This window comes from Tamandua tetradactyla, chromosome 4 (assembly GCF_023851605.1).
Source record: "Tamandua tetradactyla isolate mTamTet1 chromosome 4, mTamTet1.pri, whole genome shotgun sequence".
Taxonomy (NCBI): domain Eukaryota; kingdom Metazoa; phylum Chordata; class Mammalia; order Pilosa; family Myrmecophagidae; genus Tamandua; species Tamandua tetradactyla.
In genome coordinates, this window is record NC_135330.1 from 23,239,777 (window position 1) to 23,257,991 (window position 18,215).

The following is an 18,215-nucleotide window of genomic DNA, read 5'->3' on the forward strand; positions in this document are numbered from 1 at the left end:
TTATAGCCAGTTAGTAGAATGCAGGTAACCCTGGGAACCCCCAAACTCGTGACTAGTGCCAGAAGGGGAATCTTGTAAAGGATTGCCTTTAACCTGTGGAGCCCACCCAAACTGCAAGTAATTAGAGTCAGAATAGAATAGAATTGAGTTTCTTGCAATTGGTGTCAGAAGCTGTTGGAAGTAGTGTAGTAGTTTTTATAAGTTTACATTCCCCTTTGCTTTTTGCACTTTTTTTTGATGCAAGATTTATCCTTTTCTGCTGCCCTTTTTGGCTTAGTTTCAACTTTTACAGGAACTGGTTTAATTGACAAATTTGCCGGTCACCTCTTGAATTTTTCCTTTACTACTCTTTCAGCTAAACTGGCGTTGGGCATCTTTGCAGTGATTTGTGGGGGTAAAAGAAGGTGTCTGGGTGCCTGTGGGCCATACCACCGTGGGAGCCTTTACAAGGGGAGTCACGGGGTCACTATTGCTAAAACCATCAGAATTATGTTTGTTTTAATTCCATTTTAATTCCTCAATTATTTGGTATGTTAAACATTCTACTTTTATCTTTTGTTCCTCTTGAAATTTTACTCTGCATACTTAATTTAACAAAATCTAAAATAATCCATATCATAACATTCCTCAGGGATAACAGAATCTTAGAATACTTCATTCCTAATTATCTCTCATAAGCCCAACTTATACATTCTATGTGTAGTGTTTTATTTTAAAATATATACCACAAAATAGATCATCATTATTAATTTATTGTTAATTTTTATTTAAATTACCAAAATACTTATCAATTTTTTCATTTTAAAACAGCTTTATTCACATATTATATAATTGAACCTAAGTGAAAAATCAATGGTTCCTGGTACAATCACATTTTTAGAACATTGTCATGGTTAGGTTCATGTGTCAACTTGGCCAAGTGGTGGTACCTGTTTGTCTGGTTGGGCAAGTGCTGGCCTATCTGTTGCAATGAGGACATTTCATAGAATTAAATCATGATCATGTCAGCTACATTCACAGCTGATTGCATTTGTAATCAGCCAAAGGGAAGTATCTTCTGCAATGAGTAATGCTTAATCTGATCACTGGAAGACTTTTAAGGAGGATTCAGAAGAGACAGGCTCTTCCTGTCTTGGCTTGTGAGCCTCTCCTGTGGAGTTCGTCCAGACCCTCCATCGGAATCGTCGACTTCAGAGCCTGCCCTTCAGATTTTGGACTCCGTGTTCCCACAGTCACGTGAGACGCTTTTATAAATTTTATATTTGCGAGTGTTCCCTGTTCATTCTGTTTCTCCAGAGAACCCTAACTTATACAAACATCATCTAGCTTCTTGTATGTCATATCTTTAATACTAAGATAAACCATTGTTGGTGTAAACTTTTTTCAGTTTTGTTTGTTTATAAATGTTTTTATTTTACTCTTCTTCTTGAAGGAGGCACCCAAGGGTGCATTACCTCCAGGTTGGGATTGGGAGACCCTTGAGTAATACTACTGTAGCCTGGACCACAAACCACTCAGAGAGAGGGTGCTGTGCATTAGTGAAAAGAAAGAGAGAGAGAGAGAGAGAGGGAGAGAGAAAGAGCAGTTGGTATACTGAGGTTAGGATTCCTCAGGCATAGCCTAATCAGGTGACTGCCACGTCCTCCATCCCCACCAAGCTCAGTATTTCCCAACTATGTTGCAGTGCTGTGTTTCTCTCCCACTTGCATTCAGTTAATGTCCAAATGGCTTTAGTTAGATAGGGGTACCCTCTAGTAAGTTGTCCTTTCTTATAGCCTTTGCCTAGTTGTTGTTTGAGTCTTCTGTTCCAATATTCTATTGCCTAATTTGCTTGAGGGTGATAGGAAACATGAAAGATTCAAATTATACCATGGTAAAGTGCCCATTGCTGGGTCACTGCACTGTAAATGATCTGATTAGAGTCTGGCTGGGTATCCAAACTCATGACACAGGTATTTCTCCAAGGCTGCAAAGGTAGTCCCAGCTACCACATAACACACAGAAATTGCTGACCTAAATCTGGAGCATGTGTCTATGACAGTGAGAATCCATGAGTATAGGTCTGTGGTACTTTATGGTTGAGATTCCACACTTCTGTGGGGCCTAAGCTGCAGCTGGTGTGGTCTGCCATTCCATGTTACAGGACCCAAACTCACTGGCAGAAATCATACAACTGTGCTGTGTCTTTGGCTTCTGCTTCCTGCAGGGTGAGTTCTTATGATTTGGGCTACTTTTGCATCTGAGGTGGACTTCATGTCCCATTTGGTGGTGGATCCAGTAGACAATTGTGGCAACTGTTGGGCACATGTTTAGTCAACGTGGGAATTGCATTCAGGTTCTGCTTCAAATGGTCCTTTGCCATGGGCATCAATGTGAGTGATGAATAGATTTCCTTCTGAGCTTACAAGGTATTGCCACAGCCCTGCCCCATGCATAGTCCATTCCTTTATTTGTCAGACACAGCCCAAATGGCTAGCCTGTTTGTAATGGCCCATGAGTTTGTAAATATGTAGCAGGGAGTTGTGGGTGAAGTGGTTGGCACTGCCATTACCACTGCGCAGAGTTCAGCCCATTGAGCAGAACACCCTCAGTCAGACTCAGTCAGCAGGTAGCTATCCTTGGGATGGGTAACTGCAGCAGCCCAATGCACTCCATCAGACTTGAGATTTGTAGATTAATCTGTGAACAAACCTGTAACATCTTTGAACCAGAGGCCCCAATTAGCCAAGTGAGGAGCAAAAGTAGCCACCATAGGCTGTTCAACTTCCTCTGACAAAGTGACTATTTGTTCATGTAGTCATTTGACTCTGGGCTCTGTCTTGTATATACCATTTCCATTTAATGACGGAGATTTGCTGGGCCTGTCCTACATTATTAGTAGGATTAGTGAATACCCACATGAGATGGCAGTTGTGGTCTTAAAGTCACATATGGCATATCAGTAGAACAGCATGCCAGTCCCCTGTATGGGCTGACACTGCCTCGGTGACAACAATGATATTAAGTACTGTAGGGGCCAAGGGCAGCACCCCAGCATTTAATCTGTGGTAATCTATTGTCAGCCCTCTGGCTCCTGAGGCCTTTTTTACCAGTTAGACTGGGCTGTTGAATTGCAACAGGGTGGTTCTCAACATTCCTATCTGTAGCAGGTCCTGAACCAACAAAGTAAAGTCATTCTCCCTGCCAAGGAAGTGGGAGGCAGTACTGCTTTTGTTGAACAATTCCATATGGCTCCAGTGGCTGGTGGGAGTGGACACGACCCGCAGTTTTAACTCAAATTTCTCCTAAAGCGGGGGCATACTCCCTCTGGCAACTGTGGTGTTCTATGCCGCAGTCAGTCAAACTGTCAATACCTATATACTCATATACTATAATGCATTTGGTAGGAACCATAATCACTGGTGCCCAAAATGGTTCAAAGTGTCCCACCTGCAAGCGCATGTGCTCTTACCTGCCATCCATCCCAAAGTTCCCTAAAGCCACCAGTTTGCCATTGGCCCAGTGTAACTCAGGGTTACTATTACTTGAGCACCTGTATCTAAGAGTCCCATGAAGGTCTGGATCCCTTCCTTTTCCCCTCCCACCTGAGGGGAGACTTTGGCCCCATCCCTAGGCATTCTTGATGAAGGGAGTAAGATTGGGGTACAGGTGAAATCACCTTCCCTATCCAGCACATCTCATTTATAGTAAGAATTGTCTTCCTCACTTCCTGGTCAGGGGGCAGGGAGGCCTTATCAGCTGTTGTTTCCCTCCTCCCCCAACTGTGGAAGGACCTCAAGGGCTGTGAAGAGATTCTAAATCTTTCCAGACCTGTGAGAACCTCTTCCTCTCGTCCCTTTATGACTGGTTATACAGGGCCTTAAACTCTAACTGAGAAGAATGTTCTTCCATCCTAGAGTTGTCAGAGTTTTTCCATAGGAATCCCAACAATTATCGCTTACTTTTCCCAGACTGCTCCGGTCAGAGTGAGGCATCTGAGACTGCAATGCCTCTCAACAAACAAATCCACCAACCAAGCCACATGACCTTCTCCTGGCTTATGCAAAAAACCATCTTTTAACTTCCATATTTCACTCTGGGAGGAAGACCTCATTTCAACAGTTTGGTTTTCAGCAAACTGAAATGCCATCAGTCGTTTTGCACTGAATGAAAACAATCTGCATTGAGTCTAACCTGGGGCCCATAGACAGCGTGGAACAGGCAGAGCACCCTGCATTGGGATCCCAGACTCTCCTTGGGGGTTGGGGAATAGCCAGAGAGCCCACAGAGAGCAGAAGCCAGGATATAGTTTCCCTACTCTTTCTGAAACCCACCTACCTTATCTTTACCTTTATCCACTGCACCAGTTCATCCCTATTAACTGGGAAACTTCCCATCACCACCCTGTGATGACTCAACTGACAATCCCTTAGGCCTCCACCATGCAATGGAGTGCTATTTTGTATTGATCTTACTGACATGCTCATCAGAATCACACTGTCTCCAGTGAATATTATACTTAGACACAATGTACTGGCAGTCCCCTTAACTACTAGGGGAGTATGTTTTTTTCTGCCGGGCCTGCACCCTTGGCCCTGAGCATAGGATGCATTTGTGGGTCCCAGGGAAAGGCAGCAGGCTGCACTAGGTCTGTCCTCTCCCACAAATTTCATTCTTGGAGTCATATTTCAAGTACTTTGCAGTCACACATATTGGCAAGTGCAGGTATGTAGTATAAATCTTGAAGTGAAATTTTTGGGTCATAGATTATGCCTACCTTCATCTTTAAAGGATAATGCCAAAATGTTATTCAAAGGAGTTGTACCAATTTACACTCCCCCTCGCAGTTTTAATTCAACATTCTATTTTGAATTTCTAAAATATCTCTTTGGATCCTTTTTCAAATTGGCCTTGCTCATTTTGTTAGTCTCTAGTCACTTGTTCATTTTTGGGTGCACAGGTGGTTCAGTGGTAGAATGCTCTCATTTCATGCAGGAGACCTGGGTTCGATTGCTGGACCATGCATCACTCCCCCCCCCCAAAAAAAATGTCTAGTTACTTTTTCATTTTTGAAATTTCATATTTTATATCTTTAACATTTTATACATATTTATCTTATGCTCTCTATCTGATAATTCCAAGGAAAAGTGCTTTGGTTGTTCATGCTTTCTTATTGAACATTCAGGATATAGGTAGCTATTACTCATCCTTTCCTTCCAAAGCTTGAGTGTTAGCAGTTTTATATGTATCAAGATTGTCTTTATTAGGAGCCCTATGACATTAGCACAAAAGGACAGGTTTACCCTATCCCTTGTGCTTTAAAACCTGGGGCTTGCTTCTCTTCTTGGCTGATGTCTGTCCTCTGAGGCATTTTTTTCCAATATAGGGCAGTTTCGTCAGCATTGGGTATGTTCCGGTTTGTAGACTTTCTCTTCAATTAGTTTCTTCAGAGTTTCAGGAAACTCCCTAGCTGCCTCTTGACCAGCAGACCTCCCATTACTATTTTGTTTGTTTGTTTGTTTTTTATCTCCCATTGCTTTTAAATTGCATAGGCTAAATCTTTTTTTTTTTTTAATTTTCAAACCAGACTTTGCTGACCTGAAAAGCCATAGGGGTAGACCCTTCACCCTCATTTTCCTTTAGGGAATCATATAAGGACTTTGCCTTTTCTTGTATTATGCCAAAATCTACCAGATGCCTTTTCAAATAACAATCCTGCACCCAAAAGAATGTTGCACTTTCTACATGAGAGAGATACCGATCTTATGGTTTATGTAAATGCTTTGCAGTTGGTGTAGCTGCAGCCTTTGTGTGTCGTCTGCTCTTCTGCAAAACTTACCAAAGATTTCCATTTAATTCCTTATGCCAACCCATGATATTTTGAAACTGTGATGGGGAAGGTCACAATGAGGAAGGGATAAGTGTAATAATAATTTCTTACGCTTTTTGTCTCCCAAATTTCCCACATGAACACATGTTTTTAAAAGTGTAATGCTAAAATACCAAGGCAGCAAGAATGTTTGCCAAAACACAAATAAACTCAAATAGTAAAATTTTACGTGCCTTGTGAAGTAGGATTTTAAGATACTTCCTAGGAGGCTAGTTACTGAAGGTTGAGGTGTTCCTTTCTCTGTGTTTTTCTAACCTATTTTGTGCATAACTCTATTAGTGTAGAGCCTAAAAGAGAGTGCTTTTCTTTAGAAATGATTTTTTTTTGAAATATTGCTTCTCCTAGAAGTCAGGGACTTCTGCACATCTGGGATCACCTTAGCTCCCATACAGAATCACTCTCTTAATACTGGGAGGCCTTTCTTTATTGGACATAGATAGATCTTGTTAAAAATGGATATGGAACCAATACTCTGGGTCAATAATGGAAACAGGAATAAATGAGTATTGGAGGATTTGCATTTTTTATTTTTATTGCTTTTTTGTGGTAATGAAAATGTTCTAAAATTGATCATGGGGACACAGGCACAACTATGTGATACTACTTTGTGCCAGTGATTGTATATTTCAGATGGTTTGTATGGTGTGTGAATATACCTCAATAAAATTGCATTTAAAAAATCGATATGGAAGAATGAATTTGGGTAAGTATAAAATGGTTTATATGTAGGGAAAGGAGCCTAACATGCAAAGAATAAATTGGGGTGCTAAAGAGAGGATCAAAAACTATAACTGGGGGGGTGTCATCAACATGGTGACATAAACACCTTCTGAAAATCTCTCCTCAGAGATTCAGCATTAAAAAAGAACAATTCTGAATTGTAGAATATGGACTGGAGAGGAACTCTACAAATCCCAAATTGAAGAAGCAGAAGTATATCAGGCAGGAAAATTTTTGTCCTTGACCAGCCAGTCCTCTGCCCGCCACCTCACTCAGTCTCACTCAGTCTCACTCAGGCAGAGAAACAGCTGCAGGGACCCCTCCCAATGGGGACACAGAATATGTTTTCTCGCTCAGAGATGGGATAGATCCTCACCTTTTGGAGACCTGGAGACAGGGGAGAGCAGAAAGTACAGAATTGAAGGCTTTTTCAGAGCTGACCCAGAACATTATTTCAGGCTGACTGGAGTGGGTCTAGATACCCTGCACAGGGATCCACCTTGTTTTGGCTGAGAAACACAGTTTACCCAACTGTTAAAGCAGTGCCCTAAAACTAACCAAGATCTTGCTGGACAGTGAAAAACAGAGCATCACTGGGAGACAGCAGATTTGTTTTACCCACAAACAGAAACATTGCTGTGGTACGCAGTGCCTACTTTCATCCCTGAAGAAGGCTGCTGCAGTTGCCTAGTTTTGAGGAGAGACTGGGGAATGGGGGAGAACAAATCTGACAACTGGCTGGTGAGAGAGACTAACAGAGAACAAATCCATCCACCAGGAAAACCCTAGGCAAAAGAGATAAACAACCTCTAGAATAATCTAAGCAAGAAAATCAGATGCCTCAACATGAGCAGAAAATCATAATCCATACCAGGAAGAATGAAGATATGGCCCAACCAAAGCAACAAACTAACATCTCAACTTAGAGGAAGGAATTGAAACAACTAATTAATGATGTTAAAACAGATCTTCTACATCAATTAACAAGTTGAAGGAAAATATGGAAAAATGCATGAAGGATATAAAGAAGACACAGGGTGTCCAAACAGAAGAACTTGAAAGCTTAAAAAGACAAATAACAGAACTTATGGGAATGAAAGGCACAATAGAAGAGATGAAAAACAAACTGGAGACATACAACAGCAGATATGAAAAGGGAGAAGAAAAGTCAGTGAACTAAGACAAGACATCTGAAATTCTACGAATGAAAGAACAGATAGGGAAAGAAATGGGAAAAATTGACCAAGGTCCCAGGGAAGTGAATGAAAACATGAAGCATGCACATATGCATGTTATAGGTGTCCCAGAAGGAGAAGAAAAGGGAAGAGGGGCAGAAAGATTATTGCAGGAAATAGTCAATGAAAATTTCCCAACTTTTGTGAAAGACATAAAACTACAGGTCAAAGAAGTGCAGCATACCCCAAAAAGAATAGATCCAAATAGACCTATGCCATGACACTTACTGATCAGATTGTCAAATGTCAAAGACAGAAAGAATTCTGAATGCAGCAGGAGAAACCCGATCCATCACATACAAGGAGAGCTCTATAAGACTAAGTGTGGATCTCTCAGAAGAAACCATGGAAGCAAGAAGTAAGTGGTATAATTAAAATATTGAAAGAGAAGACCTGCCAAACAAGAATTGTATGTCTAACAAAAAATATCCTTCAAAAACTAAGGGATAGTTTAAAATATTCAGATAAACAGACACTTAGAGTGTTTGTGAACAAGAAACTTGCTGTACAAAAAATACTAAGTGGAGCACTAAAGACAGATAGGAAAAACAAGAGAGAGAGTTTTGGAAGTGTAAAATGAAGGTTAGCAGGAGTGGTAACTCAAAAGAGAAAAAAGATATGACAGATACAATCTAAAAGGATAAGGGTTGAAAAATATATACCCTTTGTAGTAATGACATTAAATGTTAATGAATTAAACTCCCCAATCAAAAGACATAGATTGGCAGAATGGATTTAAAAATAGTATCTATCTCTATATATATGCTATCTACAAGAGACTCACTTATGACCCAAGGACAAAAACATTTTGAAAGTGAAAAATTGGAAAAAGGTATTCCATGCAACAACAACCAGAAAAGAGCATGGGTAGCTATACCAATATTAGATAAATTATTAGACTTCAGATGTAAAACAATTTAAAAAGACAAAGAAGAATACTATGTATTAATAAAAGGGACATTTCATCAGGAAGACATAATGATCATAAATATCTATGTACCGAGCCAGAGTGCCCCAAAATACATGAGTCAAACACTGACATCACTGAAGGGAGAAGTAGACACTTCTACAATAATAGTTGAAGACATCAATACATCACTCTCAGCAATGGATGGAACATCTAGAGGGAGAATCCATAAGGAAACAGATCTTGAATAATATGATAAATGAATTAGATTTAACAGATATCTATAGAACATTGCTCCCAACAAAAGCAGTATGCACATTCTTCTCAAGTGCTCATGGATCATTCTCCAGGATAAACCATGTTGGGGCACAAAGTAGATTTCAGCAAACTTAAGAACATCAAAACTATACAGGAAAGGCCATGGTGGCTCAGCAAGCAGAGTTCTTGCCTGCCACGCTGGAGCCCTGGGTTCGATTCCCAGTGCCTGCCCACTCAAATATATATATACACAAAGCACTTTCTTAGAACATAGGGGAAAAAAGTTGGAAATAAATAACAGGCAGAAGCCTGGAAAATTCACCAATTTGTGGCCAAACAATATACTCTTTAACAATCAAGGTCAAGGAAGAAATTCCAAGTGAAATCAGTAAATATCTCTAGGCAAATGAGAATGAGTACACAACATATCAAAACTTATGGGATGCAGCAAAGGCAGCGCTGAGATTGAAATTTATTGCCCTAAATACCTATATTTTAAAAAAGGAGAAAGAGCAAAAATTGAGGAATTAACTGCTCACCTAAAAGAACTAGAGGAAAGAACAGCAGACTAACCCCAAAGCAAACAGAAGGAAAGAAATAATAAAGATTAGAGCAGAAATAAATGAAATTGAGAACATAAAAACAATAGGGAGAATCAATAAAACCAGAAGTTGGTTCTTTGATAAAGTCGATAAAATAGATGGACCCTTAAGTAGGCTGACGAAGAAACAAAGTGAGAGGATGCAAATAAATAAAATTAGAAATGGGAGGGCAGCATAACTACTGACCCTGCAGAAGTAAAAGAGAGAAAGAGAAAATACTATAAACAATAATATGCTAACAAACTAGACAACTGAGATGAATTGACAACTTTCTAGAGAAGCATAACAGCCAATTTTGACTCGAGAAGAAATAGAAGACCTCAGGAAACCAATCACAAGTAAAGAGATTGAATTAATCATCAAAAAACTCCTCAAAAAAGAAAAGTCCAGAACCAGATGGCTTCACATGTAAATTCAACTAAATATTCAAGTTATTACCAATCCTGATCAAACTGTTCAACAAAATTGAAGATAAGGGAAAGGTACCTCATTCTATGAAGCCAACATCACCTTAATACCAATGCCAGGAAAAGATACTACAAGAAAAGTAAATTTCAGACCAACTCTTTAATGAATATAGATGCAAAAATCTTCAACAGAATACTTGCAAATTGAATACAGCAGCACATCAAAATAATTATACACCATGACTAAGTGGGTTTTATCCCAGGTATGCAAGGTTGGTTTAACACAAGAAAATCAATTAATGTGATACACTGCATCAATAAATTAAAGGGGAAAACCACATGATCATCTTGATTGATGCAGAAAAGGTATTTGACAAAATTCGATATCCTTTCTTGATGAAAACACTTCAAAGAATAGGTATAGAAGGAAACTTCCTAAAAAAAAGGATAACGTTTATTTTTTAAAAAACCCACAGCTAACAACATATTCATTAAGCTTTCCCTTTAAGATCAGAAACAACACAAGGATGCCCATTGTCACCATTATTGTTCAATATTGTGCTGGAATTCCTAGTTAGAGCAACTAAGCAAGAAAAAGAAGTGAAAGACATCAAAATTGAAAAGGAAGAAGTAAAACTTTGAGTGTTTGCAGATGACATGATCCTGTATGTAGAAAATCCTGAAAAAGCTAGGACGGCATAGTAGCAGGATAGAAGATTAACATACACAAATCAGTTGTGTTTCTATACACCAGCAATGAGCAATCTGAAAAGGAAATCAGGAAAAACTTCCATTTACAATAGCAACCAAAAGAATCAAATATTTAGAAAAAAATTTAACCACAGACATAAAAGGCCTATACACAGAAAACTACATAACTTTGCTAAAGTAGACTTCCCATGAAGGAATAATTTTTTAGATACTGTCATTAGGTTGGATTTGATAAAAGATACATTTCAAAACAGCAAATGTTGGTATATCTTATCCATAGCTTTAGGCTGCTGTGAAATTTTAAGATAACAGACAAGGCTGTGATATTTTATGCAAGACTAGCTCTAGACATTTGAGGAGCACAATACAGTAGAGATCAAAAAGTGATTTTGTAAAATCTGTACTACATCTCTACTTCTCCAAAGTAAGTGTTTGTGATTTGTTCCTCCTACTGCAGTGAAGAAAAAAGGAAAAAGGAAACAACACAAATGTTAAAATACCTTTCAATATTGGGTAAATTTTGTTTTTAGATGCCCATAAAACTTATTTGTTTGATTAAAAAAAAAACACTTTGCTAAAGAAATTAAGGAAGCCTTAACTATATGGAAGGACATACATGTTCATGGATTGGAAGACTAAATATAGTTAAGATGTCAATTCTGCCCAAATAGATTCAATGCAATACCAATCAAAATCTCACAACTTACTTTACAGAAATAGAAAAATCAATATTCAAGTTAATGTGGAAGAGTAGGGTTCCCAAATAGCTAAAAATATCTTGACAACGAAAAATGAAATGGGAGGTCTTGCGCTACCCGACTTTAAAGCATATTACAAAGCTACTATGTTTAAAACAGCATGGCACTGCCATAAAAGTAGATGAACTGGCCAGTGGAATTGAATTTACAGCCAATTGATCTTTGATAAGGCAGTCAAGTCAACTTAACTGGGAGAGTAGCCTGTTCAACAAATGGTGCTTGGAGAACTGTATATCCATATTCATATTCAAATGAATGAAAGAGGACCCCTAGCTCACACCTTACAGAAAAATTAATTAAAAATGGATCAAAGACCTAAACATTAGAGCTAAGACCATAACACGTTCAGAAGAAAATATCTTAATAATATTTGTTATGTGGTGGTTTCCTAGACCATACACCCAAAGCACAGCAATGAAGGAAGAAATATATAAATGGGATCTCTTCAAAACTGAACACTTTTGTGCACCAAAGAACTTTGTCAGGAAAGTAAAAAGGCAGCCTATGCAATGGGAGACAATATTTGGAAACCACATGTAAGTTTTTAATGTCCAGAATATATAAAGAGATCCTGTAACTCAACAATAAAAAGACAAACAACCCCATTTAAAAATGGGCAAGGACATGGATGGACACTTTTCTGAAGAGGAAATACAAATGACTCCAAAACATGAGAAGATGCTCAATGTTATTGGCTATTAGGGAAAAGCAAATCAAAATCACAATGAGCTATCATCTCACAACCAGTAGAATGGACATTAAAAAAAAAAAAAAACAGAAAATGATAAGTGCTGGAGAGTATGTAAAGAAAAAGGCATGCTTATTCACTTTTGGTAGGAATGTAGAATGGTAAAACCTTTCTGGAAAGCAGTTTGATAGTTCCTCAGGAAGCTAAGTATAAAATTGCCATGTGATCCAGCAATCCCATTACTAGGTATATATTTGGAGGAAATGAAGGCAAGGACACAAACAGACATTAACACATTGATGTCTAAGTGGCATTATTCACAATTGCTAAGAGATGGAAACAGTCCAAATTTCCATCAATGGATGAGAGGCTAAACAAACTGTGGTAAATACATAGATGATGGAATATTATGCAGCTGTAAGACAGAATAAGGTCATGAAGCATGTAACAACATGAATGAACCTTGAGGACATTATGCTGAAGAAAATTAGCTAGAATCAAATTCTGTATGGTCTCACTAATGATTGAACTTTGAGAGGTAAAGTTGAGAACACAGGTTATCAGGAGATAGACTAAGGGTAGAGATTGGGCATTTGATGCTAATGGAGTACAGAATGTTCAAAAGGACTGATTGTAAAGATCCAAAAATGGATAGCACAATACTATCTGATTGTAGCACAATACTGTAAATACGCTGAATGAAGCTGAGTGTGAGTATGGGTGAGGCAGGATGTTTGGGGGCATGTATGACCCCAGAAGGAGAGATAGAGGATAAAGATTGGGTTGGTATAATGTAGTGATGCCTAGAGTGAACAAGGATGGTGATTTAATGCACAAATATTTTACATATTTTGTAAAATTGAATGTTTTTGCGTAAGGGAGTCCAAATGAATGTCATCATTGCAAGGAGTTGAAAATGGGATGGTGTACAGGCAAAAATGTAATCCATGCATACTAGGGTCTATAATTAACAGTAATATTGTAATATTCTTCCTTTGAATTTAACAAAGGCAATAGCCTAAACTAAATGTCAGTTAGTGGGGGAAATGGGGAGGGGTATGAGATTCTTTGCAGAAGAAGTGGAAATGTCCTCATATATATTGTGGTGGTGAAAGCATGGTTATGTGATTATTCCAGGAACCATTGATTTTTTTTTACTTAAGTTGAATTGTACGATGTGTGAATTAAACTTTAAAAAATAACAGTGATACAAATGCTGGAGAAAATGTGGAGAGAAATGTACCTATTCACTGTTCATAGGGAAGTAGAGAGGTGCAGCCCCTCTGGAAATCAATGTGATTTTTCCACAGCAGGCTAGGGGTGGGGTTGCTATACGATCCTGCAACCAGTTAGGTGTATACTTGGGGGAACAGAGAGCAGAGACACAAATGGACACTTGCACACTGGTGTTTATGGCAACAGTATTTGCAATTCGCAATGGAGGGAGGTGGCCTAAGGGTACATCAACTGATGAACAGAAGAGTGAATTGTGGTGTATACATACAGTGTACCACTGAGCAGCTGCAAGGAGAAATGAAGTCAGGTGGCATGCAACTAGGTGAATGAAACTTGAGGACAGTATGTTGAATGAAATAATCCAGAAACAAAAAGACAAATATTATTATGTCTCACTAATATGGACTAACTGTAATGTGCAATATCTGAGAAATGAATTTGGGAGCCTATGTTGTCAGGCGAAGGCCTATGATAAAGGTTCCTAGATTGTAAACTCTTACAGCAATCACATCTGTTCCTGAGTTGTAACTATTATTTCTAAATCTGAGATGCTGAGTTCTTTGTGTATAACCTCATCATGTCCTGGTTTCCTGGAACTTCGGTTATCTGTGTGACACCTGAGGCTTAGAGTTCTGCAGCTATGAAAGTCAGCATTACCCCATGTAGCAACTGTTAAAAAAGCTTAAGAATAGTGAATAGACTTCAATTAGTGATATGAATGAAGTTGATCTGGGTAGGACTAAGGTAAATCAGACTGAAAGATAAGTGATGATATTGACTGCATTTTAAAACTTCAACTTCTGTGGGAGACTAAAGGAAGGGATTTTTATTTGGTGCAAATTTATATTTAAAGTAGCACACCATCTAATCTAACATGTATGGTCAGCTTATTCGACCACCATAATTACATGGAAGCTTGAATATGGAGTGAGATCTTGTTGGTTTGTACAGATTGGTGGGATACCTGGATACAGGGACTAAGAAAAAAAGGTGGAAATATTAAACTTTTCCACCTGATATTCTCGCAAGCACTGGGGACTGCCAGTTTGATGGGCCAGGCCCTCGATCTTGGGCTTGCCCTTATAAAATTTAATCCTCTGAAGGAGAAGCCAAGTATCTCGGCCTGAAGGGGCATTTCCAGCTGAGAGACCAAAGAAAACACCAGGTGTGGACTGAGGCATGAGCTTTTATTACGGGGGTTTACTTACAGGAATGAAGTAAGAAGTTAGTCAAATTCAAGCTGCTCTGAAGGCGGTTGATTCCAATCTCAGTGTAAAAGCAATCCATATTGATCAGGATGAAAGCAGAGTTTTATAGTGGGTATAGACAAAGAAGACACAGAGACAAGAGAGTGCATGCACATGTTGCTAACAAAGCTAATTGTTTCTTAATGTTTGTCTCTCTGGGCACAACTTCTCATGGAGTTAACCTTGAGGAAAGATAATGAGGGCATAGAGCTGAGAGAGTACATGCAGAAACGGGCATAATTGCTGAAAAATGGGAAGAGTTGGGGGATATTGAAAAATGCAAAAACACTGTTATATTACACTAAGCCTACTTATAATTATGCCTAAGAGTCACCCCCTGAGAACCTCTTTTGTTGCTCAGATGTGGCCTCTCTCTAAGCCAACTCTGCAGGTGAGCTCACTGCTCTGCTCCCTATGAGGGACGGGACTCCCAGGGGTATAAATTGCTCTAGCAACATAGGGCATTTCTCTAAGGGACAAGTCTGGCCTGGCATCATGAGAATGAGGAAACCTTGATCAAAAGGGGGAAGAGAAATCAAACAAAATATAGCTTTCAGTGGCTGAGATTTCAAATAGAGCAGAGAGGTCATTCTGAGATTATTCTTATGCAGTATATCTGCATTATATCCTCTGAGTTTTTGGCGTATTGGATTAGCTAGAAGGAAGTATCTGGAACTGTTGAACTGTAATCCAATAGCTTTGATTCTTGAACATGACTGAGTAACTATAGACTTTTTAAGGTATAACTGTGTGATTGTGAAAACCTTGGGACTGACACACTCCCTTTATCCAATGCATAGACAGATGAGTAAGAAAAAAAAAAAAACCAGGCAAAAATAAATAAATAATAGATGGAAAGGGGGAGTATTAAAAAAAACTGTAACTGGGAACTTTAAGCCCCTTGTTGATTACTTGATTTCCCACTACAGACACATTTTCTGGTCTATGGCCTTTTTTTTAAATCTAAGAATAGATATTTATTTTGGTTCCTTTCTTACTTCCAATTTGTTGCTTCTCTCACCTTTTGCTTATTCTTATTCCTCAGTCTTTGCTGCCAAAACAGTCTGAAGAGCTACTATTTTTTTTTGAAGTTACAGAATTTTTGCTTTTATTGATGAGTCTTGGAGTGCCCACCAAATTGCTGGAAATGCCAGGAATCTCTGATGATTTTTCCCCTATTTTAGAGATAAGGAAGGAATTCGGGAGTGTTTAGATTGGCCCAATACATATTGGTGAACGAATGAACAAATGAAAGATCACTCTGAGTTAAAAGTGCATGGAAGCTACCATAAATCCTTAATTTTCACTGTTAGACATTTTTCACCTGTTTGGCATTTTTGGGTTAAGCACTGCCTTCTACAAGTACTCCTTTAAAATCATAAAATGCTCTTGCAGAGGGAGAGATACAGAAGTGGCTGTTAAAGTAGTAACTGGCCATTTGATTACAATTTCATAAAATTAGCTATTATAAATTATGCACTGTGTGCCAAAGACTATACCAAATCTTTTTAATACAGTAATTTAACCTGAAAATAATCCTGCTAGGCATGCAGGATAGTCAGTTTCCCAGATGACCCCTAAAAATCCCCACCTTCTGTGTACACGCATTTGTGTAGTCCCCTCCCACATTGTGTCAGGGTTGGTCTGTGTCACTAGTAAACTACAGCAGACGTGTTAGTAGGTCACATCTAAGTTTAGGTCATAAAAGACATTGCAGCTTCCTCCTTGCTGTTTCTCTGGAATCACTCATGTGGGGGGGAAGCCAGCTGCCATCTCGTGAGGACCCTCAAGCAGCCAAGTGGCGAGGAACTGAGATCTTCTGACAACAGCCGGTGAGGAACTGTGACCTGTCGACAGCCACATAAGTAAGCCAGCTTGCAAGCATATCTTCTAGAGCTAGTCAGACCTTCAGATGACTACAAGCCCAGCTGATAGCATGACTTCAACTTCATGAGAGACCCTGAGCCAAACCAGAAATATCCTGGGCAAGGGTGTTGTCATGGGGCAGCACGAATAGGTGCAGACTGAAGGAGGCATTTGGAAATTGGCTACTACTGGATTCTCCTTTCTGGAAAGTCAGGTCTGTCAGCTTTTGTGCATGATCAGGTGGTCTGTGGCCTCTTAGTCAATCCAGCACAAGACACAGACAAGAATTTCTAAGGAGCGGCTTCTATTCCAGTGCCAGATCTTGTGGACTGATCTAGAGTTTAATGTCTACTTTGTCAACACTTAGAACATTGAGGGTAGGTCCTACATGGTTTTTTTGGCATCTTGCGTGGCATGATGGTTAAGAAAATGGTTAACTTCAGAATATAACCCGAGCTTTTTAAATATGTTTACCAAAGAGCTTTCGGAAACGCATATCTTCCTCCTGCGGGCAGGGAGGATGCCCGCGAGGACACGTACGTAATGCGCAGGACCAGGAGTGGAAGTGGGAGTGGGGTGGGGTTGTTGTGTTGCGCAGGCACGGGGCGAGGGCCTCAGGGCCGTGAGGGCACAAGGCACAGCACCGTGGTCCCCCTCACGCCCCGCCTCCCACAGATCCGCAGACTGACATCTAGTCTTAGCTGCCTACTGGAGAGAAGGCGGTGGCGGGGAATTCGGGCTTGGGATTTTCTGCAGCTTTGTCTTATCCTTCCCTTCCAACTTGGATCCCGAGGTGCCTCACTCTTCCTCTACTCACTTACTCATTATAGGCCTCAGCAGATTCTTCTAACGTCTGTTCTTTCCCTGTCATTCTTCCTTCCTATGGCTGTTTTCTGAGCTGTTGATACCTCCCCACTCCCTCTCTCCACTGCAGTTTTATCTTTACAGACTTGACAGAGGTACAGGGGCAGAGATGACCATTAATTTGGCGGGTAGGATAGAATCAGAATCCTGGCTTCTCCACGTCACAAATGTATTATGTTAAAAAGAATATTTAAATTTTCTAAGCCACCTTCTGAAATAGGGACGCATTTCTAGAGTGTTAATTGAGCAGTCTCAAATCAATTCTCTCTTCCTTTCTACTACCAAAAGCCATAAAGGCCTCCTTCACCTGCATCTAACTGATTACAATGGCCTTCCAACATTTTTAGGTGGTATTTTCTCATGAAATTCATTCTATCTACTGCTTGCCAGAATATATTTCTTAAAGGTCAGTTTAATCAATATTTCCCATTCACATCTCCAATTAATAAACTTTATCTGATCCTACTCTTCTACACATATTCCTTGCTAATTGTACCCTATCTTATATGCACCCACACACTTTCTGTTGTTCATGCCTTTACTTATCCTACTTTCTCCACTAGTTCTCCTTTCCAAACCCCTGTTAAAATCTTATTCCTCCTGCATGGTCAACTCAAATTCCATCTCCTTAAGGAGCCATTCCTGACTACCCCAACGTCCTTACTATCTTCACAACCCATTATAGTACCTGACACACCATACTGTTTTACGTCTATGTTATTCTTTCTACTTATCCTTTCCTATCACACATTTTAAGTTCCTTTAGGGCAGGAATCATGACTTTCATTTCTGTAACCCAAATACACTTTTCAAAATAGGAATAAAAAAACTAGGAGGGCTTTTAAAT